This window comes from Alligator sinensis, unplaced genomic scaffold (genome assembly GCF_000455745.1).
Source record: "Alligator sinensis unplaced genomic scaffold, ASM45574v1 scaffold1143_1, whole genome shotgun sequence".
Classification (NCBI taxonomy): Eukaryota; Metazoa; Chordata; order Crocodylia; family Alligatoridae; genus Alligator; species Alligator sinensis.
This window is the reverse complement of record NW_005842947.1, coordinates 499,712-510,648: the sequence shown is the minus strand read 5'-3', so window position 1 is coordinate 510,648 and position 10,937 is coordinate 499,712. Positions and strand designations below refer to the sequence as shown.

Genomic DNA, 10,937 nt, shown 5'->3' with positions numbered 1-10,937 from the left:
CCCCTCCAGCCCCCGAGCAGTGTCTCCTGGCTGCTCCCCCCCTGCGAGCATGGGCACCAGCCCCAGTGCTACCAGCCCGACCACACAGCTCTCTCCTACCCTGTTTCCCCTGCTTGAAGGGGCAGGCACCTTCCCACTGCCCCTCTGCCCTGCCGCAACTCATGACCCTTTGAAATACTCTTGAGACCCACAGGTTGAGAAACACTGCTCTATAAGACCAGCTAAACATATAGCCTCTCCAAGCCAAACTCCTACCACTTTTCTATCCTGAGGTGAAACTGTTAGAAACAAAGCAGAATGGGCAGGGTGAGGGTGTAATGCCTTAAATCCAGGCAGCCTGAGATAATTAAACCGATTTCACTCATATAAATTCCTCTTTAAAAAGGATGTTGGGAGCATTGGGCCTAGATTTCTCTCCTGTTTTAAAGAATCTTATTGAGATATTGAGATTTTCTACTATTTTCTACTAAATAGAAAATAGTAGAAAAAATGAATAGCAGTATTTGTGGCATTGGAAACTACCTTTCCCTTCCCTATTGTTCCCAGATAGTTTACAATACTGACCCATAGTTACTACCAGCTAGATTAGTGTTTTTCAACCTTTTTAGCAAGGTAGCCCTCCATGATTTTCCTGATTTTTATTCTAGTTGAGTGAATGTCACCTCACCCAGTATTGGTACCCATAGAAGGATTTGTAGCAGACACTGTCAGTCAGACAGATTTGCTTTCCTGTTTCTAAACTCAAAACAGAGAACCTTTTGACAACAGTTTTAAAACTGTAACAGCTCAGTCTCTCTCTCTCTCTCTCTCTCTCTCTCTCTCTCTCTCTGAAATGAACACTTTGGCAAGGAAGTAATATAGGTGGAGTTCTCATTGCTGCCCTTTGATTACTAGTGCATGATCATTAAACCAAATCATAATTGCTTCCGTGAATAGTTTGAGAAAGTATGTAGGATATAAGAATTCAAATAATATTATTTTATATATAACCTTTTTGATAGAATCCATCAGTTATTTTTGCCTTGCAAAGTTTATAATACAAGCAAGAAAAAAACCCAGGTTTTCGGTGATTTCACTGTAAAATAGTGTCTAAAGCAGTGCTTCTCAACCAGGATGACACAGCAATGTTAGCACTGCTAGGTGTGCAAACACGGTTCACAAGATAAACCCATAGATTTTATACAGGAATTCATTGTTAAAATATGTTGCCCTGCTGTCTTTCTAATTTCTTTGTGACGAGAATTGCTCTATTTTTCTGTAGTCAAAAAATGACTGATAGCTAAGAGTTGGCATTTCTGATGGGTGTGTTGAGTCTAACAAGGGGTCCCTTAAGTCTAGTGAGGCTGAAAACCACTAGTCTAAACAGTCTTCTTTAAAAATCAGATTGCTGTAAGGGGATAAAAGCAGCTTTTATCCATCCATGTTTTTCTAAACAGGAGGAGGAGACATGAATATTATACAAAACTAGCTAGAAATAGAAATTAAAAAGAAGAATGAAAATACCAAAATATTGCAGTCTAATCAGAACAGTAGAGATATTCTTGTTTTTAAGTCTTATGACATCCCATGTACCCAGTGATAATGGCTTTGGTGCCTTCAGTTGCCTCAAGCTGAATTACTCATGGAAATGTAAGGTTGGAAGGGACCTTCTTTTGGTCCTGTCTTGTACTGAGGCAGGATGAAGTATATGTAGATCATACCAAGAGATTTTATTTGATTTGTACTTATATAGTTATTACCACTTTGAAATCTAGTTTTTTTTTTCTTCTGCAGTAGTACCTACGTTCTAATACTACCTCTCTGCATATAGTAGGGAATAGTATGGAGTATGAATCCAGTCTTTTGATGGTTATCAAATTATTGTCTTTTGTGTTCTTGAATTAGGTGGATGTTGCAAGCCAGTACCTCATACTGGCTTCCAACATCCTCAGCCTCATCCCTCATATCCTCATCCCTCAAAATAGTTTAAAGTTATTATAAAAAATATGTTTTTTACAAGAGCTTTCAGATGTAGTAACCATTTTTCTGTTCTGTCTGAGGAAATGAGAATAACTAATTAGCTGAAACAAAATGAGGGAAGGTTAGTTTAGTGTTCTTAAAAGAAAGGTACATCTTTCTTATGGTTTGTCATTTGAACAAACTAAAACAGAAGATTGTAATAGAGCTAGTTAAAGCTGGAAGCCTGTGATTTAGCTGGCTGTCCTGTCTGTGAGAGTGCGGGGCATGAAACTTGGGTTTGATAATGGGCATTGTTTGACTTAGTCTTGTTAAATTATGTTGACTTGGAGAGAGTATTGTATTAATCATCATTACTGATAAAACCTTTTTGTTGATTATATGTTTGAAGTAATTGTCAATGGTTTTGTGTTTGGTTTATAACTAAATGATGGGGTAAGGAGGATTACTATAGTAAAGGGATGGTATGGTATTACTTGATGCATCTTAAAGCTTGCTATTTAGATATATGTTTTAAATACGTATTTGTAGAGAGATGTCAACCTGTATACCCCAGTATGATGCATAGCATATCCAGAAAATATGCCAGTGTTAGACATATGAAATTAAGTTTTTATAATAAATAAGAAAGTAGACTTGGATCATAAAATTATGGATCTGGAGAGTAGCTTGAGATCATGTCCTACCCAGCTCTGTTTTTCAGGGATCTAGACTGTGACCAGCAGATATTTAGTTAACCTGTTCTGTAAAGCCTGTAATAAAGGAAAATCCATAATATCTCCATCACAGTGTTTTCACCACCATAAGGTTATTTTTTCTTATAGTCAACCTAAATCTAATAGAACTGGGAGAACTCGGAAAAGGTTATTACCAACCCCAAGCATTTGACATGGAGACTAGGGACAGAATGTGCACATAAACCAGTATAAGTGATTGGAAACCAGTTCAAGTCTGTAACACAACAGAAGTTTAGCGCACATAAACCACTTTCAAAATGGTCAAAACCAGCTTAAGATAAACGTGGATGGATGTGGTATCAGACTTAACCGATTTAGGTGAAATCAGTTTATTGAACTAATGTCCCAGATCCCCTTCAGATTCAAGTTAACTCAGAGTCCCCCAGCATCCCATGATGCTTTGCACCTCCCCCACAACCCCCCCCCCCACAGGGTGGGCAGGCTAGCCTTGGCCCAAGCTGTTTGCTCCAGCCAAGCAGTGATGCATGCTCTAGCACCCTCTAGCTTCTAGCCTGGGCCCTGCAGGCATGTGGCTGCATCTCTGAAATTAAAAGTGAATATCTGTTCACTTGTTTATTGGTTCAGTCTACACAGCTTAGACTAACTTGCGAAGATAGAATCAATTCTGTCTTGGGTTTTTTAACTCTCTGTACTTAGCCAGTGAGATGCTTTAAAAAAAACCTGCATGTGATTAAAAACATGTGATTTGATTTAAAAAAAAAAAAAGTAATTTTTTTTTTTTTAAATTTGCCTTGTGGTTTTTGAAACTTTTATCTTGGTGACTCTCAACTAGTGTGCCGTGGCACCCTGTGGTGCTACTTGAGGGGTGCTGCGGTACCCAGCCTGCATGTGAGGAGTAAAGCACTCTTTTCCCATTGCTCACCTTACCTTGTCTACTGCAGCATCTTGTAGCTCAGCATCATCCTCAGCTGATCTTTGGGGACTGCTCTTGCTGCTGCTGTCCTACCCCACCCTCCCACATGCTTGCACTCTCCATCTCTACACTCTGAGCAGCACACTCTGCTGTGGGCAGGCAGACATGTGGATGGAGCTGCACTTTTCAACCTAGCTAACCCCTGCAGTTTCTCATATACCCCTAAGAGCTAGTGTAAGGGGCCACAGGGTAGCGGGGGTGGGGGCAGTGGCTCCAGTTGCTGAGATGCATGACCCCAGGAGAGCAGCCTCAGCTGTGGAGACTACCCTTGCCATAGAAAGCATGGCAAGAGCAGGGCACAGCAGAGTTGAGGTCCCATCACTGTCTCCCTCCCTTGGCACCAGCTAAACTAGTGTTTTTCAACCTTTTTAGCAAGGTAGCCCTCCATGATTTTCCTGATTTTTTTTTTTTTTTTTTTTTTTCTAGTTGAGTGAATGTCACCTCATCCAGTACTGTGGAGTGCCACTAAATTGAGAAAAGTTATGGAGAGGTGCCTTAAGACTAAAAGGTTGAGAACCATTGCTCTTATAGGGTGTACTTTCAAGCTTTTCTTTATAAACATAACAGCAAGAAGCCTTAGTTAAACAAACCAAAAAAACCCAGACAGGGTTGCTGAGTTATTATATGAATTTAAGAAAAAGCCAAATGACATGGGACTTATCGTGAGAGTTGGCAATGAACCAAAAGCAACTGGATAAAGGTATAGAATGACTGAGGTATATTTCAAGGTAAACATGACCAGGATGTTTGTCTTTGCATCATGGGCCAAGGACCTCACTAACTGGCTTACCAGACCTTATGGAGACCATAAAGATTCGTAAGATGCATACTTTTTTTTTTTTTTTAATGAAAATCTTTCTCAAAACAAATTTTCCCCCAAAGCAAGCAAAATGTAGGACACGAACCACCTTATTCTCTTCTTGTACAGAACATTATGCTTAGAAAAACAAATCCACTTTCATATCTTCTGATGTAAATAAAAGATATTATACCACATGACTGGATTAGAAACGACAATCTATTTTTAGAAGACAAGCAAGAGACAGAGAATAGATGCAGCCTGTATATGCTAGCATAGTTAATACTGACCATTAAAATACATTAACATCAGCGTTCCAAATTTCCACTTGAAAGATAAATCTCTTATAATGGAGTTCTCTAGTATTTCTTCTCTGCTGGAAAGAGCAAGTTTGTTCAAAAATATTAATGCAATATTCATGGGGGGACGAGAAACTCTAGGTATGATCTTCAAAATGAATTTGGTCTAATGTACCAGCAGGTTTATTAGTTTAATTTCTACTTTTAATATACACTCATTCATTGAGTACTGAAGTAGACTGGCTCTTATGTTTTGGGGTTGTAGGTAGAGGTGCACCAATGCATCGGTTCGATATTGGATCAGTACCAATTATAAAGAAAATTGGCTGTATTAGAAATCGGCCCGATGCAGATGATAATTTGTCCGATAAATGCTGTTGTATGCATTCAGCGAGGAGCACAGCTTGGCAGCGTGGAGAGCTGCATGCATCTGGTAAATCTGGTGTGGAGGAAGACAAGGCAGGAGGGAAGGGAAGGGGACAGGGGGAGGTGCTGCCTGGGCAGGGCACAGGACGGAGCTGCAGCTTGTTGGAGGGGGGGCAGCTGCACGCACCCCAGGAGGTCATGGGGGGGGGGTGTGCCCCCCAGATCTGTGTGGGGCAGGCGGGCTGCAGCTGTGGGCTGGAGTTCGGGCTGTGCTGGGCTCCTCTTGGTAGGTGCTGGGCTGGGGCCTCAGCTACAGAGGGGGCAGCAGCCACCCCAAATTTAGCTGTAGCCTCACTCCCAGTACCGCCGCTGCTGCACACCCAGTCCAGCCATGGCTCTTCTTGGCGCATGGGTGAAGGCAATGCATTGAGCCAGGGCTGCGCCGGGCACGTGGCAATGCTGGGAGTAGGGCTACGGTGAAATTTGGGGTGGCTTCAGTTCCCTCCGTAGCCCCTGCCAAGAAGAACCTGGCACAGCCCCAGCTCCAGCTGCAGCCCGTACACCCTGCCCCACACAGATCCAGGTGCACACAGTGGCAGAAGCTACCCCCCTGCTCCCAGATGAGCTGTGGCTCCATCCCACACCCCATCCTGGCTGGGCAGCACCTGCCCCTATCCCCTCCCTCACTGGGGGGCCTTGATCTGCCCCCACCCCTAACACCCCTTCCCTCCATCCTCCTGTTCCACCACAACGGATTTACCAGCTGCATGCAGCTGTATCAGAAACTGGATCAGTATCAGCTGAAATGTCTCCTTAAAAATCAGTTATCTGTATCAGCCCCCAAAATCTCTGTTGGTGCACCCCTAGTTATAGGAAGAAGTCCAAACTTATGTGGAAAAATACGTAAGAGGAAGGGTTGTGAGAGGTTTCCTGGATTTTCAGAGTTTTTCATGTTCCTCTCCCCTGTTTTTTGCAATATACTTCTACTCTCTATCCTTAATATATGTTCCCTCCCATTCCAGCCTAGACTGAGACTGCTTGTCTCCCTATTTGTCCCATGTCAGCCCAAGAGCTTGGAAATGAAATCATCACTTAGTGTGTAGCACTTGGCAGCTTCACCACACAAATCACAAGGATTAATTTTGCACTGACTTTTTTTACTGATCTTAAATTCCTTGCTATTCCTTAGGCAGACAAGGTTCCTTGGGTGAATTTGATATCTTTTATTAGACGAACCCAAATGGTTGGAGAATAGTTATTAAGCAAGCTTTCGGGTTCAAAAACCCTTCGTCAGGCTAAGGAAGCTTCAGCAGTTGGTGTGTGCTCTTCCTGGATGGAATGAAAAGTAAACAAGCCAGGGGCTGGACTGGGCTGGGACGAGCCTATGAGCTCCATTTCATCAACCTGCTGGATACTAGAGATCATGGACTAAACATAGACATTGGATTTTTGATACATTATAATCTGCCTGGTAACTGACTCCCCAGCCCAGCCCCTGGCTTGTTTACTTTTCATTCCATCCAGGAAGAGCACACACCAACTGCTGAAGCTTCCTTAGCCTGACGAAGGGTTTTTGAACCCGAAAGCTTGCTTAATAACTATTCTCCAACCATTTGGGTTGGTCTAATAAAAGATATCAAATTCACCCAAGGAACCTTGTCTGCCTATGTCCTTAGACCAACACGGCTACAACCCAAACCCTTGCTATTCCTTAGTTGTTTTGCCCTACTGAAACTTACCTGCAAACTCCCTGTTTGTTGGAACAAAAGTAACACTAGGAAGTTTCCAGGAAGTCCATGTACTTAAGGATCGCACAACAGCTCTGAGCACACGGTACATCACGTGGCTGCAAGCAGTACCGCTGAATACAGCGCTCTTAAATAAAGTTACAGTTGCTCTAGTCCAAATGCAGTCTCTTTATTATTGTACAGACCTCTGTGTGTGAAACAAGGGTGGCTGTTTTGAAGTAGGTTCATGCATTACTATTATCTTCACAAAAAGATGCCCAAAATTATTCCAATAACACGTGGACTTGAATAACTTGTCCAGTTGAGGCTTTTATTTTTGTGGATGATTAGTGTTTTGCACACTGTAGAGAGAGTGCTCTTGAGCCTATATGAATTCTCAAATTACATTACTTTATCTAGAACCCTGTGCAATTTTGTTAGTCTGTTTCCAAAGAAAAATTTTTAAGCTGTCTGGCTAGCAGGCAGAGTTCCACCCCAAAAACTATTTTATACCTAAATATTGACTGGTAGTGCTTTACTGCTTATGATATTACTTTCTTTCTGATTTAAATTAAAAACAAATAAAACCCCTCCAGGATAGCTTATGGCCAGTCTTCTGACGACCCATTTCCCTCATGTTGGGACTGTAAAACTAAAAGTTGCAGATAAATGCCTTGCTCAAAAATTCAAGCCATGTTTTATGTTTTTTCTTTGATTTAATTTTAGTGATTTAAGAAATACATTCCATCAACTACGAATTGTGTGTTGAAGAAGGTGCTCTACCTTTCATCTCATTGTAGGCTCTGTTGGAGAAATTATTCGCTTAAGCTCCCAACCTGGTAAGGGAACACCTGTGAATACTCCTGACCCCAACGGGGCTCGTTTCCCAGCTGAGACTCAAATAAGCAGGAGACGAGGGTGTGGTCTTTCCAGTTTTTTTGGCAGAGGGGCCCCGGTTGCACTCTCACACACGTATTTATATTCTCTGGTTACATGAGATTTTCACATGCGCAAAGCTTTAGTGGAAGATTACTAGTACTGCATAACTCTTCTTCAACCTGCGGCGTAAGCTTCAATCACAATACAATTTTAAACAATTTTACCAAATAAGGCACAGGTCTGCTGTTAAGCTTGTTTATCATGCTTAATCACTATGGGGGAAGTTGTGGGCACCTGAAGGTGCAGGCTGTGCTTCCTGTGTTGCTAGAGAAGGAAACCCCCTTCTCTGTGCACAATTTCTAACAGATCCAAAATCCTAAAACATGCATGTAAGATACAACAGAGCGCAGTTTTTTAGGGGTGAGACAAGGGATACAAGGGTCAGAAAGGCCAGAAAGAAGCCAATGCAGATAAGCAAGGGGGTGTGAAAAGATCTAATTTTAAAAACAGCAAGCTTGCATTGTAACCAGAAAAGTTTGTGACAGTCAAACAAGTTGGTTAAGACTAATAAATATGGAAAAGAACAGAGCAGCAAGAAGCCAAGAATGAGTCAATGCCAGCTGAAGTGGCTAAGTGGGAAAAGTGGAAGCAATTAAATGCTACATTAAAATCCAGGGGTGTAGGTGGTAGCTGTATTGGTCTAAGGATATAGGCAGATGAGGTTCTTTGGGTGAATCTGATATCTTTTATTAGACCAACTTAAATAGTTGGGGAAAAAAGTATGGAAAATCTTCAAACAGTTACAACCTATACTAGAAAGAGACCCTATTCTCAATGAGATCTTCCCAGAACACCACCCATCCTACCCTTCAAACAAGCACCGAACTTCGCTAACTTCATCACCAGAAGCAAACTTCCTCAGGCCCTGAACACACCGAATGGATCCAGACCGTGCCATGACAAGAAATGCAAAACCTGCCAACACATCTCCACCCCCACAATCATTACACCACACAACAGAACCATCAGCATTCCCGGATCTTACAGCTGCACCTCCAGAAATGTAATATATCTCATCCAATGCACCAAATGCCCTGATGGAAAATATGCAGGAGAGACCAAACAACAATTGCGCACCAGAATGAACGCACACCGGAAATCGATCAAAGACCAGAATACCCAGTTACCTGTGAGGGCACATTTCTCGCAAGAAAACAACTCTCTCTCCAATTTCTCAGTCCTGATTCTCACAGGAAACTTACAAAACACTTCTCAGAGACGAGTCTATGACCTCGACTTCATCAACCTCCTGGATACTGAAAATCATGGACTAAATATAGACATTGGATTTATGACACATTATAACCTGCCCGACAGCTGACTTCCCCAGGTACCTTTCCCTTATTTATCCCTTTTCTCTCCTTGCCCCCCGCAGCCTCTCTCTCACCCACTGACTCCTCAGTTTACATCTTCATTGACTGCCTATCTTGTATGCATACCAGCGCAGCCTCTGGCTTCTTTACTTTTTATTCCATCCAGAAAGACCACGCGTTAACTTCAGAAACTTCCTCAGCCTGACAAAGGGTTTTTAAACCCAAAAACTTGTTTAAAATTTTTTTTCCCAGCTATTTAAGTTCGTCTAATAAAAGATATCAAATTCACCCAAAGAACATTAAAATCCAGACGTATTGCATCGACCCAAACTTTTGTTTCATGACAAAAGAGAGTGCTTGGGGAAAAAAAAACACAAGAAAATATCTGAGGAAAATATTTTTAATGGCAGGTGAACAGTAGGAAGGAGAAAGTTTGACATTACTGTTGAAAGGCTTAGGAGTGATAATGCACAGTAATTTAAATAGCAGTTTTATGATACCATTGCAGTAAAACACAAATGCAGTTTTCGGTTGCAGTAGAGTGATATCACAAAGGTAAAAGTAGATAGTCCTTATATGTGGGTATTTTAACAGTAATTAAAATATTACATTTATGAAAAGGAAGCTAGAAATAAAATTTAAACTAATGGGAAGGAATTTGGAGAAAAACAGCAGCTTTGATTGGGACCTGTTGGAATTAAGCTGTGAGGAAAGACTGGCACTTATTTGCATATTTTTTGTAGATGGGTCTAAAGAACCTGTAATAATGGGTCACACATACATTTAAATAGGTGGTAGTTATAGTTTAGTCTGTAAGGTGCGAATATACCCTGCCTTCTGCCTGATTTCAGACTAACTATCTTTCTCTACAGAATAGTGAGGCATTTTTCCAAATGATTTAATTATCTCTGCTCTGATAAAGACCACACAAAGTAATTGAGATTTGAATGACAGAGTGTATTTTAAGATGATGATGGTGGAAAAACGAATCTACACACATGCAGAGGTTCAGACTTATAAGATGGCCCTCAGATGTCTGCATACTTTTTGCTGATTTGGGTCTAAAAGTATTTACATGTAGATTGTCAAAGCAGTTTCTCAATGTGGACAAGATTAAGGTTTGTAAACGTTTGGAAGTGAAAGCAACAAGGAAGGTGATGAATTGCTACATAGAGCGGAAGTGACTATAACTTTGGGAGCAGTAGCATAAGGTGTGATGGGCAAGACTGGGATGTGTCCCCCAAATAGTGCCTCAGGCAGATTCTCAACCCCGGTGCTGTGACGCACACAATTCTCAGTCCATCTGCAAGGAGACAACACATACATTAGTTTTTGAAAGTGGGTGCCACACAATTCAGAAAAGATATAGAGGGGTGCCTCAAGTCCAATGGTGGGTACCTCGGGGCTAATGACAGGTGCTTCGAGTCTAAAAGGGTTGAGAACTGGCATAAGGAGAAGGTGCCAGGGTCAGGGAGTGCTGCCAGCTACCTGCCTAGGACATACATTGCCAGTACAGACAGTGTGTACCGTAGAGTGCAAGGGGTTAATGGGAATCACAGTTTTGTAGAGCAGCAGTGGAATTTGCTGTTGCTGGAGGGAGAACTGATCCCCATTTTTTGCCCTCTGGACATGAGCTTTAGTGGCAAAAAAAATACTGCCATGAAAGTCTTCCTCCCCCGCCCGCCAGCGGCAGCAATCTCAATTGCCAGTTTAGAGAACTATGATTCCTAGAAGCCTTTGCGCTGCCCAGCTCTCTGAGGCTGCAAGAGCGTGAAGTTAGGGACAGAGCTGGACAGGAAGGGTGAGGTCTCCTCTAGACCTTCAGGTGAAGGCGTGATAGAATCTCATGCACGATCCAGTCAGTCAA

At 42.0% G+C, this 10,937-nt stretch overlaps 1 protein-coding gene across 2 annotated transcripts in view; it reads left to right on the top strand.

Annotated features, from left to right (window-relative positions):
* The window catches only part of SPIRE1 (spire type actin nucleation factor 1), a 165,687-nt gene that overhangs the window by 19,503 nt on the left and 135,247 nt on the right, over positions 1–10,937 (top strand). Inside the window, exon 1 of one of the 2 annotated variants that reach the window (XM_025192599.1) lies at positions 7,641–7,657. The exons of the other annotated variant lie outside the window; for it this stretch is intronic. The gene's annotated coding sequence lies outside the window, so the exon portion shown is untranslated. Of the gene's footprint in view, positions 1–7,640; positions 7,658–10,937 lie in introns of those variants that run through there. 2 annotated transcript variants of the gene reach the window in all.